The following is a 22,033-nucleotide window of genomic DNA, read 5'->3' on the forward strand; positions in this document are numbered from 1 at the left end:
CTCTCTCTCTCTCTCTCTCCCGTCTTTCATTTCAGATTCATGCTCCATTATGCTTTTTTTTTTTTTTTTTTTTTTGCTCGCTGATAAAGGTCGAAATGTTAAAGCTAATAAAAAAAAGAAGTTTGTGAATTAATGGGTTAATGAATAAGGGTGGAAAGGTGAAAATTAGAAAAAAAAATAAAGGTCAGTCAAGATTACATGCACACGTGAATAGACTATGTAATAAATAAAGTAGATAGATGTGAAAGTGGCTCAGCTTAGTTATCAAAAAAAAAAAATAATAAAGAAAATAAGTAAAATGGTTCACCTGTTATAAGAAAAAAAAACTGAAAAGAAAAATGAATAAAATGGTTTTGCTGTGTTATAGAAAAAAATCAAAGAAAAATAAAGGAAAAATGTTTGGATTCTGGAATAGTAAAAACGTGATAAGATTATAAAACTGAGTCACAAAACAAGCACCGAGAGAAACGAACAAACGAAGACAAAAATAAGGGACAAATACACAAATAAATAAACAAATAAATATATATGATGAGCGAAAAATGTAAACATCACAAAAAAAAAAAAAAACATCACAATAAAAATGGCATATGAAAAACAAAAATAAAACATGAAAAAAAAACACATGGACAAGTAAAAAAAAAATAATAATGGAAATAAAAATACCTACTGAACGTACAGGAGAAAAAAAATACGGGAAATAAAAAACGGCAAAAGCAAAAAAAATGAAAACGGCAAAAAATAAATAAACACGAAACAAAAACAAAATAGAAAACTAGCAAAAAGTAAATAATATAAAAAAACGCCAAAAATAAATAAAACCTTAACAAAAACCAAACAAAAAACGAGGAAAAAGAAAAAACAAAAAACAAAAAAGAAAACCTAAACAAAAAAAAAAAGCAAAAAGAAAAAAAACTACAAGAAATAAATAAAACCGAAACAAAACAAAAAAAAAAAAAAAAAAAAAAAAAAAAGATTATTAAAACCGAAACAAAAACAAAAAAATTGCCAAAAAAGAAAAAAGAAAAGAAAAATGTCAAAAAAATAAATAAAACCGCAACAAAAACAAATTAAAAAAAGCAAAAAAAACCAATTAAACCGAAACAAAACAAAAAAAAATGAACAAAAAAGAAAAACGACAAATAAAAAAAACGACCAAAAACGAAAAAAAAACTAAACAGAAAAAAACGACCAAACAAAAGAAAAAAAACGAAAACCGATAAAAAAAATAAAAACGAAAAAAAAATAGAAAAGCAAAAAATAAAACCGAAAAAAACGAGCAAATAAAAAAAAAAAAAGAAAAAAACAGCGGCAAATAGAAAAAAAAATAAAATAAAACGAGGCAATAGTTTAATTTGGCCTCATCTGTTCTCCTGGAGCTCATATTTCACTTCCTTTGATTCAGTTTAATTTGCACATCCACCAAAAGCACCGAACACTTTTATTTTGCCCGACAGATTCCACCACCACGAGCTTTGGGAGTCACTGGCTCGAAAATAATGGGATGGCGGGGCTCTACTGGGAAGGGGGTGTATTGGAAAGGAGTGTACTGGGACGTGGTGTACTGGGAAGGGGGTGTACTGGGAAGGGGGTGTACTGGGAAGGGGGTGTACTGGGAAGGGGGTGTACTGGGAAGGGGTGTGTACTGGGAAGGGTCTGTACTGGGAAGGGGCTGTACTAGGAAGGGGGTGTACTTGAGAGGGGCTGTATTGGGAAGGGGCTGTACTGGGAAGGGGCTGTACTGAGAAGCGGTTGTACTGGGAAGAGGCTGTACTGGGAAGGGGTTGTATTCTTGTGCCATGAAATAATAAAATCTTTGGATCAGATTTACACTCAATGATCCAGTTTTTTTCCTCGGCATTTGTTTGTCACATGCAATAAAAATGTCTCAGGAGCAGACTGATTAGAGTTCATCATTTAGAATTTTCAATCTGATGTTATATAATTACACGCGACACGAGGAAAAGGTCTCTCTCTCTCTCTCTCTCTCTCTCTCTCTCTCTCTCTCTCTCTCTCTCTCTCTCTCTCTCTCTCTCTCTCTCTCTCTCTCTCTCTCTCTCTCTCTCTCTCTCTCTCTCTCTCTCTCTCTCTCTCTCTCTCTCTCTCTCTCTCTCTCTCTCTCTCTCTCTCTCTCTCTCTCTCTCTCTCTCTCTCTCTCTCTCTCTCTCTCTCTCTCTCTCTCTCTCTCTCTCTCTCTCTCTCTCTCTCTCTCTCTCTCTCTCTCTCTCTCTCTCTCTCTCTCTCTCTCTCTCTCTCTCTCTCTCTCTCTCTCTCTCTCTCTCTCTCTCTCTCTCTCTCTCTCTCTCTCTCTCTCTCTCTCTCTCTCTCTCTCTCTCTCTCTCTCTCTCTCTCTCTCTCTCTCTCTCTCTCTCTCTCTCTCTTAGTCTAAATATCACGTCCTTTTCTATTATAGACATTTCAACGTATCGTATCATAATCTCTACTCGTATCAGGATCTACTGGAAGATAAAACAACGATTCTGGATTATTAATAGGAGAGGAATAGGTGAAAAACTCGACTTATACACTATGACCTCTGAAAATTTTTATAGTGGAAGAATAAAGCGTTCAAGAATATGTGTGTGTGTGTGTGTGTGTGTGTGTGTGTGTCCTTCCTACTCTTTTCTCCTAATCACAGCGGACTGCCTACACTATTCCTAATACCTATGACTCCCAGTTGCACCATACAACATTACATAACCTGAAATATCCTCCAACAAAAACAGAACACTGGACAATACGTTACTATACACATTTTTTTTTCTTTTATAACTTTCAATCTGTTCATTTTTTTTTTTTCTATTTTTTTTCCGGAGCGACAATAATTGGCTTTCGCATTAATATTGTGTCGCCGTAAGGTTTCTATACAGAGTTGGGTAAAAATGGCGTATGTTTTTTTTTTATATATATATATTTTTTGTTAGTCTATCTCACTAATCATCTGTATATTACCTTTCATCTGATTTAATGGGATCTGGTCTTTTTTTTTTATCTATTAATTCTTTTATGTGTATCCATCTATCTATTCATATTTTTCCTGTTTTTATTCTATTTTGTTTTTATTCAATCCTGTCAAAAAAAAAATAATAAATCATAGTGTCTGAGTATATCTATTCAGTCACGTGTACACTCCACCTCATTATGTATCGTATCACGTGACACTTATGTTATCGTGATGTAGAAATGTAACAAACCAAATTACTTCTCGATCCATTCATTATCACTCCACCAGTTCACCAGTTCACCAGTTCACCAGTTCACCAGTTCACTAGTTCACCAGTTCACCAAATTTAGCAATGATTAGCCATAATAAATTTCACTGCTCACTTTTCCCATCTATCCATTCACACGCCATCTGATTATCAAACCTCACAACACTTCATCGTAACAAATTTCACTACACATTTCATCCATCATCCATTCGTACTCCGCCATTTAATCAAATAATCAAATTTCGCAACACTTAACCAAAACAAATATCACTTTTGTTTACCCTATGTTCAAAAAATCAACCCTAACTTAATTTCACTCCTCAGCGGCGGCGTCCCCAGCTTTGATTAGCGATAGAAAGGCTCAACTCCGTTCGGCTTGGCTCGACTCGGCTCGGCTCGGCTCGGTTCGGCTCGGCTTTGAAACGACTCAAACGATGTGACGAATTGAGACCCGTATTTAGAAACGCTTTAATCTCTCACTACGACTAAAAATTTCCAAGGCCACAGGGATGATTAGCGGGGTTTTCAAAGGTTTTTCTCCAGTTAATAAACTAGAAATCTTGTCACTCTGCCTCTAGAACCATAAAAACGCCTTAAAAAAAACCCCTCATATATTCAAATGAAGCCTTTTGAAACAGTGAAGGTGAAGTACAGAAGTGTTTGAGAATAGAATACATGCTTGAGCTCCAGGCAATTACGAGTGTCTGGACTAGGCGCCGCTGATCCTGAGACACACCAAATGTAAACAGCGAAGTTGAGATGTTGGGAATAGAATGTTTGGCCGCAGAAGAGCAAGACAGAAAGAATGAATGAATGAATGAAGGGAGGTATAGAAGGCAGAAAGGAGGGAAAGAAGGAAGGAATGAAACAGAAAAAAAAAGCAAGCAATGAATAAATGAAAATATAAAACAAACAGAACAGGCAGAACAAAGCAAGAAAGAAAATGAAAAAAGAAAGAGTGAATGAATGAAAGGAAGTATAGAAGGCAGAAAGGAAGGAAAAAATGAAAGAGTGAAACAAAGAAAATAGGCAACCAATAGATGAATAAATAAATAAAACAGACAATAGTACGAAAAAAAATAAGGCAAACCACTCCAAAACAAACACTTTTCTCCATAGTTCGTGTCTTAAACCGTACAAATAGTGATCCAGTGACAAAATACTTTTAACTTACCGTCACACCCTCACCCCTTCACTACCCAACCTTTCGTCGTCTCTACTAACACAAACAGTAACGCCTACTCCTATTACTTCATCGGGCCGCCCTTTGCTCTCGCGTCGCAGCGGCAATCAAAGTGAAATATTTCCTTACAGTGGAGTGTGTGAGAGCTATGCAGTGTGCTCTCAAATATTGAAAATGTGTGTACTGTATGTGAATGTTGGGCAATCTGTGTGTGTGTGTGTGTGTGTGTGTGTGTGTGTGTGTGTGTGTGTGTGTGTGTGTGTGTGTGTGTGTGTGTGTGTGTGTGTGTGTAATTCACCTCGGTCGTCTGCTGGTCACTCAGCCAGCCTTCCCCATTACGGAGCGAGCTCAGAGCTCATAGACCGATCTTCGGGTAGGACAGACCACAACACACTCCACACACCGGGAAAGCGAGGCCACAACCCCTCGAGTTACATCCCGCACCTATTTACTACTAGGTGAACAGGGGCCACACATTAAGAGGCTTGCCCATTTGCCTCGCCGCACTGGGACTCGAACCCGGCCCTCTCGGTTGAGAGTCGAGCGTGCTAACCACTACACTACGCGGTGTGTGTGTGTGTGTGTGTGTGTGTGTGTGTGTGTGTGTGTGTGTGTGTGTGTGTGTGTGTGTGTGTGTGTGTGTGTGTGTGTGTGTGTGTGTGTGTGTGTCACCTTGCGTAACTCTTCATACATTTACTAGCCAACCTTCTTTGACCTTGTCTCTCTGCACCACGGACACATATAGGAACACAGTATCATATGGAAAGCTAAAGCAGCCTCCAAGCCTACACGTGGCAGTCCCTATATGAAACTTTACCCATTTCCACCTATCATACCTATCCATAAACTCGTCTAACCTTCTTTTAACAGCTACTTAATGACTCAGTACTAACAACCTGACAACCGAGTCCATTTCATTCATCTACCACTATTTGAGAACCAGTTTGTCCCTATCTCGTTTTAAAGTCAAGCTTGGCCACATTACTAATCTTTTTTCTTATTCTATCTTCATTTTTTATCGTGAGAATTTTGCAAAAGTCATCTTTGTTTTGTTTCTTATAGTGCTTCAAAGTTCTCTATTTTCCTCACATCGCCTTTGCTGTGTCCTCTATACCACTTATAACCTCCATTTTTTCTTACATCACCATCGTTGTGTCCCCTCTATCATGCACTCTCTATTTTTCTTACACTGCCCTTATGTCCCCTATATCACTTAAAGCTGTCTATACATTGTCCCCCTATACCACTTAAAACTCTCTATTTTCCTTACTTCCCTTGTTACGTCCCCTATACCACTCAGGTCTCCGCGAGGCACACACACCCGGCCACTGTCCTCGCCTTGTCGCCAGGCGGGCCCGTCTCTCGCGCCACCTAGGCTGAATCAGGTGCATGAAATGGCGATGTCAGTTAGCGAAATGTGTTAGGATTAAATTCACTCACTCCAAAAGCAAGCAAGCGGTGACAGTGACAGAATACTTTCCTTAATTAATCTGCAGAGAGAGAATAAATAAAAATAGTTCCAGGAAGCGCGATTTCACATAACTCTGTAGCAGGAATTTTATGGCGGAGTGGCGACGGCAGCGGCAGTGGCGGCGTCAGTTCAGTTCAGTTCAGAGGAAAATGTTATCTTGTTTTCTCCCTCTCTCTCTCTGTCTTTCCCTCTCGACAATAATGCCACGTTGTTGTTTTTTTTTCCTTTATTTACGAAAGGAAACAGCAGCGACGCATTTATTATGTGGCGTGACAAGCTCCATAAATATTTCACTCACTGGTATGGTAGTCAGCCCAGCACCGGCCTGTGTTTTGACGCCTAATGCTTCTCCTCACAAGGACTGTTTTCAAGACCCATAGAGATGATTGGTGTGGTTCTTTACGGCTGCTTCTCTCACTCAGTCCACAACCATCGCTACTGTATTGACTCATTTTGCTCCCACTCTTACCTCTCTCACTCGTACTGTACAACCACCACCACTGTGACTCTTTGCTATCACTCTTGTCTTTCCCATTCCCACTCCACAACCATCGCCACTGTCACTTTTTGCTCTCCCTCTTGCCTCTCCCACTCCACAACCATCGCCGGACAATCGCTACACTCATGAAAACACCCTTCAGAACCACCGTACCTTCCACTACAGTTTGTTTACTCCATCGCTACTGCAGCTTCAACTCAGCTTGGTATCAGTCTTGTGTAAGCTTTGATGGGTAATTTTGAAGTACAACTCTCACAGCTAAACGAGGTATTGATTGTCTAGTGAAGCTTTTAGTAACTTGTAGACTTGATCTTTAACGATTACAAATGGTGGTATAGATTGTCTACTGAAGCCCTTTTGGAACTTAAGAGCTTGATTTTGAACGATTGCTTAGAGTTCCTGAAAAAAATGAATAACTTGCACTATTAACCCCTTCACTACCATGTCAAGTTTTTCGTATTCATTCTGGTTACTATTTGGTAATTTTATACAGTTTCAGAAACTTTTTGTGGGAATGGAAATAGTAAAGACTCTGGCGATTAATATGACCTCCATAAACCCTTCTTAATGCAAATAAAATCGTCTTATCATACCCAAAAAACATGTTAAAATTGCGTCTCAGTACTGAAGGGGTTGACAGTAAAAAAATATTCGAGACAAAACGTTTAGAATGACAATGAAAGTAACGATTCCTCCACCCTGACCTGACTTGTCACACTAACCTCACCTGTCGATACTCCTGTGAGAAAAAAGCACATGAATAAATAAAGACTGCTGTCCCGGAATCAGTAAAGGGTCTCGTGGCCTCTTAAGTGAACCCTAAACATTAATGGATCTTCACGTCCTCACCTGCCTTACTTTGGAGCACAATGAGACACTAACTCTACAGGTTCTACAGATACAATTTGTGTGTTGAGAGGATACATTACTCAGCTATGGGTGAGATATTGGTTAGTATTCTGACACATAAGTGCTTGACTTCCGCTATTTCAAAAGGCTTTATTTAAAATTACAATAGTTTTAAGGCGTTTTTAAGGTTCTAGGGGCAGACTGACACGATTTCTACCTTACTAATTACTTAACCTACTACTTCACGTCCTCAGATGTCTTATTTTCAAGCACAACGAGACACGCTAACTAAACAGCTTCTACATGTCTTATTTATGTGTACTATTTATAATATTTATTTAAAATCACAATAGATTTAAGGCGTTTTTAAGGTTCTAGGGGCAGACTGACACCACACTAATTACTTAAAGCTTCACGTCCTCACCTGCCTTAGTTTGAAGTACAATGAGACACGCTAACTCTACAGCTTCTACATGTACTGTTTATGTGTCGAGGAGATGCCTTAAGCAGTTATGGTTAAGATGTTGGCTCGTATTCTCAAACACTTGTGCGCTTCACTTCCGCTATTTCAAAACGCATTATTTAAGATTACACGAATTTCTAGTATTTTTTTCTTCTTAAGATTCTAGAGGCAGATTGACAAGATTTCTGCCTTACTAACAGGAGAAGCATTCTTGAAAACCCGGTTAAACATCTTTGTGACCTTAGAAAATTGTCGCAGTGAGAGAGCAAAGGGTTTCTAAATACAACCCAGTAAGTGAATAAACGAGAGAGAGAGAGAGAGAGAGAGAGAGAGAGAGAGAGAGAGAGAGAACTATATGCAAGTGATGTGATAAAATGACATGAGTAACTTTCCTTCTCTCTCTCTCTCTCTCTCTCTCTCTCTCTCTCTCTCTCTCTCTCTCAACACTGTCTGGAACTACTACTACTACTACTACCATTTTGTAACTCATTCTTTCTATAACTGTCAGGAAAAATACTGCCCTCTAATATTTCAACAACGATTACTTAAATATTAGATGAAGAACGCAAGAAAACGGTCGATTCTTCATTTATTCATGCATTTATCTCTTCTCATAATACTGCATTGCATCGTGCGTCTGGCTGCGGGGTTCCTGTTCAAGATTCCAATACTTTAAATATTTTTCTTTCTTTCCTTTTTCAATATATTTCGACTCCACCATTACAATACACAACAGACCAGTAATCACAAAGCTACATCACACGTACAGTACATCAAAACTGTCCTGCATTAATCCCTGACTTATTTACGACTACGTGTGTGTTTTGAAGAACTACTATCAAACCCCGTCCCTCAAAATTAGAAAACGTATCGAAGACCAGCCCGGACAATGACAGAAAACGAAGGACAAATCAGCTGACTATTCAAAGGGGAACTGCAGCAGAATATACCATCACTCATTACTTCACTGCTCATTCATTACTTTCACTGCTCACCTCTCGCGTACCACACCACATAGACGTCACAGGTGGGAACTATTAAGTGACACTCTAAACACACTGGATACGACACGAGCGCTCCCATCGCACTTTTGATACGTGACATGATGAAGGTAATTGAAAAAGGTGATCGATTACCTGTTGATAATATTGTTGAGTTATGTTATCTGTTATCGTAATGAACTGACACGAAGCTGAAACCAATCCCGTGAAGACTTTTATTGTGCTGAATTTGATGTAAAGTGACTTTTTTTTTGGGGGGGAGAGAGAGAGAGAGAGAGAGAGAGAGAGAGAGAGAGAGAGAGAGAGAGAGAGAGAGAGAGACAGACAGACAGTGAGTGAGTGCCAGAGTGAGTGAGTGTGTGCGTGTGCGTGTGCGTGTGTGTGTGTGTGTGTGTGTTCTCTCTTAACTCTTCCTCTCATCCTCTTGGTTAATGTTTTGTTTAGTTCACGTTTGTTTATAATCTCGAGTTAAGCTTATAATTAATGTTACTCCTTTTTTTTCGTCTCCTTCCCACCATGAGAAACAATAACGTGTGTGTGTGTGTGTGTGTGTGTGTGTGTGTGTGTGTGTGTGTGTGTGTGTGTGTGTGTGTGTGTGTGTGTGTGTGTGTGTAATAATAATAATACAGTTTATTAGTAATTGCAGTACATACATACTGAAAATGTACATATGTGTGTGTGTGTGTGTGTGTGTGTGTGTGTGTTTCCTGCCAGCTTAACGTATAATACCTTTTTGTTGGCCTTATAAATCTGTGTCTGTCTGTCTGTCTGTCTGTCTGTCTGTCTGTCTGTTACATCTATAAGACTTAGTAAACTGACACTCTTACTAACTGTTGACTTTTTTTGAGGAATGACAAATTGAGAACCTTTTTTCCCTTTTTTTCTTTTTACCATTTAAAAGTCACGGTCCACTTAGCATTTGTTTCCCATCACACAGAATACACAACATACAGGCAAAACTACAGCGAGAGTGGTGGCAATATATCCATAATCATACCCTAACTATTACTTATCAATTATTTACACATACCTATACAAATAGACACGCATACATACACACGCAGTTAATCTTCTCTTAGCCCTTGTCTCTCAGCTTGTGACAGTTTAAATCCTGGTACTGCTACTCTTGCTACGTTTGCTACACCTGCACAAACAAGGGCAGTTTAAATGACAATGCAAGCGTGTGTCTCGTAAGCTGAGGGATACAAAGAGGAGGTGAACCACGAGGCAAAGGGGGATTATGCTGCGAAAATAACAGTTAAAGGAAGAAATGAAGGAGAGAGAACACGAGCAAAGGGAGATTATGCTGCAACAATAACAGATGAAGGAAGAAATAAAGAAGGGAGAACAGAAGGTAAAGAAGAATAAACTATAAGAATAATGGCTGAAGGAAAAAAATAAAGAAGGGAGAACAGATAGGTAAGAGAGAAAACACTACAAGAATAACAGTTGACGAAATGAAGAAGGGAGAAAACAAGGCAAGAGAGAAAATGCAACAAAAATACTAGTTGAACTGAAAGGAGACATAGAAAAGGGAGAACAGAAGACAAGGGAGAGAACACTACAAGAATAACTGCTGAAGGAAGAAATGAAGGAGGGAGAAAGACATAGAGGAGGAGAATAAACCTGAAAGCAATTAGCCAAGATTACAATGTGTACAAACCAGGACTTTCTCTTCCTTTGTTCTTCCCTCGTCTTCTATCAATACTTGTGCGATGCGGTTCAAGCCAACACATCACCCACTGAACGCCACTTTTAAGAGTCTGCACCAGTAAATCAACAGTTAGCGTGCGTGATAGTGGTGTGGTGAGTCTCCAAACACACACACACCTACACAACGCTCTCTCTAAGTCTTCGCAATGGTAACACTCTCCTCGGCACGAAAAAAGGAGAAAAATAAGAAAATAGTGAGAGAGAGAGAGAGAGAGAGAGAGAGAGAGAGAGAGACACACACACACACACACAAACACACACACACACACACACACACACAAATAAATAAATAAATAAATAAATAAAAATAAATAAATAAATGAATAAAAATAAATAGATAAATTAAAATCAATCAATCAATAAAAACAAACAAAATAAAATAAAAAAAAGTAAATATAAATAAATAAATGAAGATAAATAATAAGAAAATGAAATGAAATAATAAAAAATAAGTAGATAAATAAATAAATGAGAAATAAGCAACAACGATACTGATAAGGTAAGGGCAGTCAACGCACAATATACAAGAGCGCAGGTGTGGTGAGAGCGGCGCAGGTCTGATATCCTCACCTGGAGTCATTTATCCTCCATTACGGACACGTGCGCGGATTAATGTGTGTTTTAATGGCTCTATGGCTCTGATGTGAGGGTGTATTTATGCTCAAATAAGGTACTTAACATACATAATCAGGGCCGTGTTTTATTTTAATCCTCATAATGGACAGTGGCGCAACGTGTGACTGACAAACGCACGGACTAACACATGAACGAACGCACACACGAACGCACTCTGTCTGTCCGTGTGTGTGGTTGTCTGTCGGAAAAAAAACATGCAGTCTTACTCTCCCCCATTATGCATTCTTGTCCCGTACAGGTTGTGAACGCGTCATGAACATCAGGGGTCACGGGGCACTGTTCAAAGCTCACACACTAATTAGCAGGCTTTGGAAATTCCGATTCTCATTTTCAAGCACTTCGCCGGCCGCCTCACAGCATTCAGACTTAATAAATGAATAATACGATCAAATATGGATCCTATTGTCAACCTTAAATATTGAAGTGAACTTGTCAAAATCTTTATATGTTTTTTTTTTTTTTTTTTTGTGAGTATTAGATATATATAACTAGTCAGACACATAGACAGACAGACAAACAGTAAAGGGAAGCCAATCATTACTAGCTTCTGAAATGATGTTGTTATTATTATTATTATTATTTATTTTTGTTTCCAGGATTATAATTCGAGTGAGGCATTAATCAGATAATTTCTTTTAATTTCTAAACATCGTTAAATCAACTTTTTTTGTTTTCCTTCCAAGTCACTACCACTAGTACTACTACTACGACTACTACTACTACTACTGCTACTACTAAAACCATTACTACTACTACTACTACTACTACTACTACTGAAACCACTAATACTACATCTTCCTTCTCTTCCTCTTCCTCTTCCTCTTCCTCTTCCTCCTCCACACCACGGCACAGGTTCACCGGAAATCTCACCTCATCTGTCCCTCCCTCGTGCGACACTTCAGGTTTCTTTATTTCCACTTCCCTTCCCCCCTCTCTCTACCTCCCTCTGTCTGTCTGTCTGTCTGTCTGTCTCTGTCTGTCTGTCTATACCAATATCTGTGCCTACTTCTATCTATCTATATCTCTAACTATCTATCTCTAGCTAACATAACAACAACAACGGTATGCACAAGCCGTCACCGCCACCACCACCACCACCACCACCACCACCACCACCACTACCGGCCACAAAACAATGAAAAAAGGTGCAGGCCAGAGTGTGCAGTGAACGGAACACCTGCCACCGCGCCATCACTGTCAAAATACCTACGATGAATAGTAATGAGAGAAACGCCCAGGTGCTCCCAACACCCAGCGGCCGAGGACAGGTGGATGGCGGGGGAGAGTGGGAGAGAGTGGGAATGAGTGGGAGACAGAGAGAGAGGGCACAGGGAGAGGGATATGAGAGGGAGGTAGGAATAGGGGAGTAGGCAGGACGAGAGAGGCTTATCCGCATCCAAACAGTCAATTTTTCAGGAGCAGCAGACAGCAGCAACGCCACGGGGATGCAACACGCTCCAGAGACTCCAGCCCTGACCCAGCCGCCTCTGAGGGACCCCTGCAGCGCCACGCCTCAATGCCGCGCCCTTCCGGTGTCTGAGGCAAGGCACTGAGGCAGCCACGCCCCGCCACCTACCCAATATGCAGCATCTCTCAATAGTTTAATCCCTTCAGTACTGAATCATTTTTATCATGATTTTCTGGTATAATTAGACGATTTTATTTACATAAGGAAGGTTTATGGAGGTCAAAAGATTAATGGCCAGTCTTCACTATTTCAATCACCACACAAGTTTTTGAAGCTGTATAAAATCACAAAATAGTAACCAGAATATGAAATGGCAATGGTACTGGAGGGGTTAAGTCATTCTACTCGTAATTCTTGTTGTATGGTTTTAGTGAGTGTCCATGTATTCATCTATGTGCCAGGGCGACAATCTCACACGGGGAAGCCAGACAAAGCAAAGCAACACACGCATCTATGAAAGGACTGCAGGGAGTGAGTGAGTGGTGTAGGAACGAATAATTATGAAATCACTACATTTTTACGATTGTTTGATCATTTTCCTTCACAGTCTCACTCGGGGCGGCCAGAACAAGCAACACACTCCAGTTTACAAGGGGGACGAATAGCGAGTGAGTGCAGGGTTTGGGAATGAAGAATTAAGAACATTGCATTTTAGCGATAGTTTAACCCCTTCATTACTGGGAGACATTGTTACCTTGAGATTTGTGTACGATTAGATAATTTCATCGACATTTGGAAGGGTCTATGGAGGTCAGAGGATTAGTGGCCAAAATCCCCATTCTTTTAATCCCCAACATGAGTTTCTGAAGCTTTATAAAATCTGAATATGGAAACGCGTCATGGTACTGAAGTGGCATAAACAATTTTCTTACACCGTTACTAGAAAAAAAAAAAAAAAACCGTTACTAGCAAAAAAAAAAAAGATAGATAAATGAAACAAAATAAATAAATAGATAAATATAAAATAGAAATCAACTAATCTTCTCCATTACCTCCATTACCTTACAAAAAAAAAAAAACCTTAAAACCTTCATATTCTCACACCACTATCTTGACACAAAAACAGTTAAGAGACATTAGCAATAGTCAACCCATTCACTGTTATTTTGGTAGTCTCGTACATACATTCACCCATTACCCACTAACAACCCAAACCATTAGGGGACATTTTCTTCACGTTCTTTACCCGCCTCCAAACATAACACTGGCTGAAAATTCCCAAATCTATACTTTTTCCATCCCTTTCTTCCTTCCGAGTGCTTATAAAGGTTTCATCCATTGCTTTTAGTGCTGCGAACTTTTGTATGTCGCACTGAAGGGATTAAACAGATATCCTCCACCACCAGGACCAAAAATCCCCTTGAGAACCCCTCCCCATCATATCCCTGAACTTAAAAACACGCCCCATCATTTCCCTGACCTTTATAACACACCCCATCATCGCCTTGACCTTAAAACCATACCTCATCATCTCTGACCTTTAAAACACGCCCCATCATCTCTCTGACCTTTAAAACACGCCCATCATTTCCCTGATCTTTTAAACATGTCCCATCATCTCCCGGACCTTCAAAACACGCCCCATCATCTCCCTTTAAAACACGTCCCATCATTTCCCTGACTTTTCAAACATCCCCATCATCTCCTGGACCTTAAAACTACACCCCATAATCTCCTGACCTTTAAAACACGTCCAATTATGTCTCTGACCTTTAAAACACTCCATATCACCTAACTGATCTTTACAACACGCCCCATCATCTCCATGACATTGAAAACACACCATCATCTCATTGACCTTAAAAAAACACCCGCATCATCTCCCTGACCTTCAAAACACAACCCATCATCTCCCTGACCTTCAAAACACAACCCATCATCTCCCTGACCTTCAAAACACAACCCATCATCTCCCTGACCTTCAAAACACAACCCATCATCTCCCTGACCTTCAAAACAACCCGTCATCTCCCTGACCTTTAAAACACGCCCCGTCATCTCCCTGACCTTCAAAACACGCCCCATCATCTCCCTGACCTTTAGAGTACGCCCCATCATCTCCCTGACCTTTAGAGTACGCCCCATCATCTCCCTGACCTTTAGAGTACGCCTCATCATCTCCCTGACCTTTAGAGTACGCCTCATCATCTCCCTGACCTTTAGAGCACGCCCCATCATCTCCCTGACCTTTAGAGCACGCCCCATCATCTCCCTGGCCTTTAGAGCACGCACCATCATCTTTCATACCTTTAGAGCACGCCCCATCATCTTTCTGACCTTTAAAGCACGCCCCATCATTTCCCTGATCTTTAGATCACGCCCCACCTTTAAAATAACGCATATCTCCGACTTTTAAAACACGTCCCTTCATCTCCCTGACCTTCAAAATATGCCCCATCATCCTCCTGACCTTCAAAACACGCCCCATCATCCCTGACCTTTACAACACTCCCCATCATCTCTCAAACCTTTACAAAACATCCATCATTGCTCCATCATCCTCGCGACCTCTTGAAACACGTCCCATCATCTTCGTGGCCTTTAAAACCCACCCCATCATTGCCCATCAATGCCGCATCTTTTCGTGACTTCTACAACACACGCCATCATCGACCCCATCATTTTCGTGACCTTTGAAACACCCCATCAATGCCGCATAATTTTCGTGACTTCTACAACACACGCTATCATCGACCCCATCATTTTCGTGACCTTTGAAACACCCCATCAATGCCCATCATTTTTCTGACTTCTACAACACACGCTATCAACGCCCCATCATTTTCGTGACCTTTGAAACACCCCATCAATGCCCATCATTTTCTGACTTCTACAACACGCCCCATCAACGCCCCATTATTCTCGTGACTTCTACACACACGCCATCATCACCCCATCATTTTCGTGACTTCTACACATACGCCATCATCACCCCATCATCTTCGTGACCTTCAAAATACGCCCCATCGTCGCCCCATCAAGCACTGTCATTAATTAGGGAGCAAGTTGTACAATATTCCTGTTTTCCAAGCGTCTAGTCATCTTTTCTCGACAATATTCAAGTTTTTGGTATGATTTTGTTGAGCGTCTTCTTAATTGTTGGGATAGTTGGGCAAGGCTTTCGTCTGTGTCTACTGTATCAAAGGAGGGCAAACTTACAAGAATCCGAGTCATTCCGTCAGTTTTTGGAAGTTGTTTAGTGGAAGTTTGGAATGTTAAGAGTGTTTAGTGATGAGAGGTGGATCATGTGTCATTTATCAGTATTTTTTTTTTTTAGCGTGTTTTGTTTTTCATTTTTATTTGGTTTTCTGGAGGTTTGTGGAGAGTTTTAGAGTTTTTTTTTTTTTAACGGAGGTTGAGGTTAGGTTAGGTTATGAAAAAAGACTTGGGGTGTTGAAAAAGACAAAAGCAAACCAAATAACCGTTGTGTGGGTGTTTGTGCATTTCTTATGGTGTTTCTCGTCTTTATTTTGTTTTCTGGAGGTTGTGGAAAGTTAAGAGATTATTTGCGAAGTTGTGAGATTAGTTCGGCAATGAAAAATGAGTTGGGTTGTTCAAACAGACAATAGCAATTCAAATAACCGTTTTGTTGGTATAATTTGTGTATTTTTTACGGTTTCATCTTTATTTTGTTTTCCGGAGGTTGTGCAAAACTATAGAGGTTATTTACGGAAGTTGTAATGTTAGTTAGGTTAAAAATGACTTGGGTTGTTGCAAAATACGAAAACAATCTAAGTAACCATTCATAACTTTTCTAACAACCTCTAATAACCTAACTAACCTCACAGCCTACATAAGTAAACTAATAACTTTCCACAACCTCCAGGAAATAAGATAAAGATGAGAAACAGTAAGAAACACACACACGCTAGGGGTGGTGATGGGGTGTGTGGTATGAGGGAGGGATGGTGATAGGGTACGGAGAGGGAGGGTGGTGGTGGTGGTGGTGGTGTAGTGTGAGGAGGGAATAGATGGTCGTTTTCCTTTTAAGTCATACGGGTTAACATGCTTTGTATTTTTTTTATTTGATTTATTTATTTATGTAGGAGGAGTATGACTAAAGACAACAAAATTAAATAAAAAAAAAAGAATATGACCTACTAAGACGCCAATCCCAAAACAGAACCAAACAAAAAAAAAAAAAAAGATAAAAATAACCTATACATGACACTAACAACACACAAACAACTAACTAACTATAACAGCTTCAACTAACACAACAAACGTACCCACAACCATAACCACACTCACATTTCACTACTTGCCACATTTCTTACCTCAATCTATGTAAACTACAGGATAAACCCACTTCACTTGGCTGGACCTCCTCACGCCCTCGCCTCCACGCCCTCACGCACGCACACTGGACACTGTAAATCCAACCAACCCTACCACACACACAGCCGTCCCTCTCACCTAACTACCTATCAACTGCCTCGTTCGATCGTTAATGGGTGTACGAGTATTTTCTCTCTCTCTCTCTCTCTCTCTCTCTCTCTCTCTCTCTCTCTCTCTCTCTCTCTCTGTGTGTGTGTGTGTGTGCGTGTTATTCACCACGGTCATCTGCTGGTTACCCAGCCAGTCTTTCCCCTACGGAAAGAGCTCAGAGCTCGTAGTGACCGATCTTCGGATAGGACTGAGACCACAGCACACTCCACACACCGGGAAAGCGAGGCCACAACCCCTCGAGTTACATCCCGTACCTATTTACTGCTGGGTGAACAGGGTCTACACATTAAGAGGCTTGCCCATTTGCCTCGCCGCTTCCCGGGACTCGAACCCGGGGCCTCTCGATTGTAAGTCGAGCGTGCTAACCACTACACTGCGTGGTGTGTGTGTGTGTGTGTGTGTGTGTGTTTTTTTATGTTATTCCAGCAAATCGCATTACCGAAGTATTTTATCGACACCTAATTTACTTCCACTGCGCAGGTATATATACTTTTTTTTCTTTTTGTGTGTGTGTGGATCGAATATTAGACCACAATTTACATGTACCTAGGTAGTATAGGTAATCATGTGACTATTATACTACTCAAACCACCACTACTCACGTCACGAACTCCACCACCCCACCACCACCACCACCACCACCACCACCATCACGACCATAACTACTACCAATATTTACACAGATCGTTCGCCCGTTACCTCGTTCACCCATCTGTTTACTTCACCTGGCTTGTTACGTATGTACCTAAGCACTTCCCCCCCCCCACACACACACATTTGACTTGGCGTGTTGTACCTTCCTTTCATCTCTGCTTGCTTTATTTGGACAGGTAAGAATGAAAAGTTATGGGTACAAACAATGCATTCTTAACTGTCCTTTTCTTCCCTTTATTTGTATTCCCCTTTCTACCTTTCCTTTCTTATTATCTCTTCTTAATTTAGTCCTATTTTTCTTATTCCTATTTCTTTACGTAACTTTTTTATCTCTTTTCTTTCCTTAATTTCCTATCTATCCATTCCTCCTTTTTCCCTTTTTGTCCTTGTTCCTCCTCTTATTCAACTTTCCATCCTTCCCTTCCTCTTTCTTCTCCTTTTTCCTATTCCTTCCTTACACAACTCATTCCTCCCTTCCTATCGTCTCTTTATTTCATTCCTCGTTTCATCATTATTTCCTTACTCTTCTCTCTCTCTCTCTCTCTCTCTCTCTCTTCGCTGCAAACTCTCATGTTAAAAAGTGCTTATGCTCCCACACAGATATGAATAAAGAGACAAACTTGCTCAGAAATGTGTTTTTTATCAAGTCTCAGGGAAAACACGTGATCATGAATGTCATCTTTTTGCTGGAACTGCGCGGGAACACAGATTTTTAAAGGTAAGGAGTGGGTAGGCGAGATGGTGAAGGGGTGAGTGGGGTGGGTGAGTGGGGTGGGTAGTTGGGTGTATTTCGCAGTGTATCCCTCCCCTTCTCCCATCTCCCTTCTCTTCCTCCTCCCTTACCACCACCACCACCACTAGCTAGCTGTTTACAAGTACCCATCCCATTTTCTTTGCCCCGTAACTTAATTTTTCCTAACTGAAATTACGTGGCGTTTTTTTTTTTTTCTCTCCGTCTCTCTCTTTCTCTCTCTCTCTCTCTCAGGAAGGAACGACGAGAATGAGAGGTAGAGAAGAGTACAATGAGTCCATGATAAACCACCACCACCACTACCTCCATTACCATTACGACCATTACTACATTCTTACAAACACTCAGCCCACATTACCTTACTCAAAAAAACTGGCATTCTTCACTCAGTCACCACAAAAAGGGAGAGTTTTATAGAAGAGGAAAGGAGTATAAGGAACAGCATACACCAAACCACAACCACCACCACCACCACCACTTACCACCCTTACAAGCAACCACCCCTCACCACCACCACCACCTGCACTACCACTACTACCTTCCTAACGCACACACACACACACCTTCCCCGCGTCACCTGCCGGGTCTATGCACCTTTAATAAGTAACCTGGATCAATAAATACCTGAGAAACGTCGTGGAATATGTAGAAAAACTGTCAATATTTCCTTCCTCCTCTCCACCCGCCTCCTCTCGCCGCCATGATGCCCTCGTCCGAATGCCTCGCCTGGTGTGTCTCTCCCGCGAAGCCGAAGTCAAGGAGGATTCAGTGATGGTTCTTGATCCTCTTCCTCGTGTGTTTATGGTGTGTGTTTGTGGTGGCAGTTTTATTTGGTTTGTTTTGTGGTGTTTTACTTACCGAGCCTTGGTTGTGGTGACTTGTTGCACGTTTTAAGCAGTAGTTAGTTGCGTAGTTGTGCTTGTGTGTGTGCGTGTGTGTGTACGTGTATGATATTTTAGGATTGTCTCATTGCCACGTACTTTATTGTGAGTTGCATTTTATGAGTACGTGAGTAATTTGCATAGGCACGTTTGAAGCAGTTATGTGCGTACTTGTGTGTGTGTGTGTGTGTACGTGTATGATATTTTAGGACTGTTTGACTGCGTACATTATTGAGTTGCATATTATGAATAGGTGTGTAATTTATGTATGTATGTATGTATGTAGGTAGGTAGGCAGCTCTTACTAACAGCCACGTGTGTATAGAAAGTTGCTAGTACGTGTTAATCAATGAAAAATAGACACAAGAAAGATATATTTAGCTATTCTTTTCTTTTTTTCTTTTCCTTTTCTCTAACATCCAAGTTGTAGTCAAAGCCACGAACGGAATGACAGTAGATATTGATGTTAAATACCGAAGAGAGAGAGAGAGAGAAAAAAGAAAGAAAGAAAATAAATAAGATGAGAGAAGTGGATAGTCAGATATTATTACTATTGAATAAGTGTGTTAGTCTTCAAAGCTTGCATAATACAGAGAGAGAGAGAGAGAGAGAGAGAGAGAGAGAGAGAGAGAGAGAGAGAGAGAGAGAGAGAGAGAGAGAGAGAGAGTGCGCCAGTATCCAGCATAAATCCCAGTGCATTTCAACTCATAAAAACACAATCGTAAAATCACTCACGAGGGGAACCATTAACCTGATGGGAAAATAAATAAAAATAAATAAATAAAAAAAAGGGGACGGAAGAATGAAGACAAAAAGCCAGTCAATCTACCATCAATAAATGAAATAAATAAATGAATACATGAACACAAAAACAAAGCAGAATCGTAACCTCTTAACTTACCTGTACCAATTAATCAAACTCTCTATACACTTTTTTTTTTCAAATAACACTTTAATATCTGAGTTTTTATTCTTTATCCTTATTTTGTTAGGTGTATCTTTCAGTTGTTTGCCTGGAATGAGAGAGAGAGAGAGAGAGAGAGAGAGAGAGAGAGAGAGAGAGAGAGAGAGAGAGAGAGAGAGAGAGAGAGAGAGAGAGAGAGAGAGAGAGAGAGAGAGGGACAATAAAACGCGAATAAAAGCTGTGGATTATGTGTATTTAAAACCAATTCCATTTTTATTAATCGATTTTGTGGTGAGTGAATTATGAAGAGAGAGAGAGAGAGAGAGAGAGAGAGAGAGAGAGAGAGAGAGAGAGAGAGAGAGAGAGAGAGAGAGAGAGAGAGAGAGAGAGAGAGAGAGAGAGAGAGAGAGAGAGAGAGAGAGAGAGAGAGAGAGAGAGAGAGAGAGAGAGAGAGAGTTGTGTACGTTCAATATATATTACAATTTTATTTGCTGAATACATACAAAAATACGGGAACAATCAGAGAGAGAGAGAGAGAGAGAGAGAGAGAGAGAGAGAGAGAGAGAGAGAGAGAGAGAGAGAGAGAGAGAGAGAGACCCTCCCCCTCCCTACCTCTACGGGGGCACCGGTTTTAGGAATGTTCATTAATTAACCTAAAAAAAGAAAGACAGCAATCATTCTTTTAAACATTTCTCTTTCTTTACACTGCATAAATAATAATAATAATAAATAATAATAATAATAATAATAGTAATCTCGTAAATGAAACTGGCATAAACTTCCCTTCTTTTTTTTTTTTCAATGCTATTTTCTTTTCTCTGCATTTTCGGCTGAGCTACGTAAGTGTTTGCGGATCGAAGTGTTTAATATTTTACGAAACTATTCTTTAAACTATTCCTAACAATAATGGACGTTTTTTTTTCTTCTCCTTCTTCTTCTTCTTCCTCTTCTTTCTCTCTCTCTCTCTCTTCAGGGAGATAGGACAAGTAAAATAAAATAAAATAAAACAAAATCAAAATAATAATAATAATAACAGTAAAACAAGAATATTTCCCCCATTTTCTTCCAATGCAATAAAGAAAACGTGAGAAAGATTCCATATTTTAAGGAAAACTATTATTATTACTATTATTAAATGTCGCGTATTCAAAGACTAACAAAAAAAAAAAAAAAAAAAAACGAAGAAAATAAAGCAAAAAAACACATATTTACTACTGACACAGCACAAAAATTACTACAACCACACATGAAGTTCAGTAGATCCTTTTTTCTAAATGGCGAGGATGGAATGGGATTGAATCGCTTATACAACAGAATCCAATCCCTTATACATGACATTCGATCCTTTATCATGGCAAACCGGATCCTTTATGTCCAATCAAGTATGAAAAAATGAGAAATGAATAAACAAATAGATAAATAAATAATGGTGCCAGTAAAGAAATGTCTTAAAGTATAAGAATAATTATCTCACTCATTCTCTCTCTCTCTCTCTCTCTCTCTCTTCGATGTGTGGTGCCCCCGCATTGGTAACAGTGTCTACATATACATAATACATATACATAGGGAGGCGGGGAGGAGGAGGGGAGGTGGAGGGTGCAGAAAAGGGGTGCGCATCCCCCCTCCTCTCTCTTCCTCCTCCTCTTCCCACTCTCCCTTTGATCCTCAGAATATACAAACACTTTCTTTTATTTTTTTTATACATATATAGAATATTTTCCCCTAAGTAATCCTAAACTGTATTTTGATTCTCTTCGTGTATGTGTTTTAAGTATGTGCCAAAATATACATATGCATTCCCCTTTCAAAAGTAAAAAGGGAAAAAAATGCAGGAAAAAAAAAATCATGTCACTTTCACCACTTTCAAAAAACGTTCATGAATATATCTATTTCTTTTCT

General features: G+C 39.9%; 1 long non-coding RNA gene across 4 annotated transcripts in view; it reads right to left on the minus strand.

Annotated features, from left to right (window-relative positions):
• The window catches only part of LOC123511279, a 57,807-nt gene extending 38,692 nt beyond the window's left edge, over window positions 1–19,115 (minus strand). For 3 of the 4 annotated variants that reach the window (XR_006676736.1, XR_006676735.1, XR_006676734.1), the window contains exon 1: window positions 18,974–19,115. This is a non-coding gene — a long non-coding RNA (uncharacterized LOC123511279). Of the gene's footprint in view, window positions 1–16,772; window positions 16,864–18,973 lie in introns of those variants that run through there. The other variant, XR_006676737.1, reaches the window with a different exon arrangement.
• Between the last annotated feature and the right edge of the window lie 2,918 nt (window positions 19,116–22,033).

The sequence above is a fragment of the Portunus trituberculatus genome, chromosome 31, assembly GCF_017591435.1.
Source record: "Portunus trituberculatus isolate SZX2019 chromosome 31, ASM1759143v1, whole genome shotgun sequence".
NCBI classification, from domain to species: domain Eukaryota; kingdom Metazoa; phylum Arthropoda; class Malacostraca; order Decapoda; family Portunidae; genus Portunus; species Portunus trituberculatus.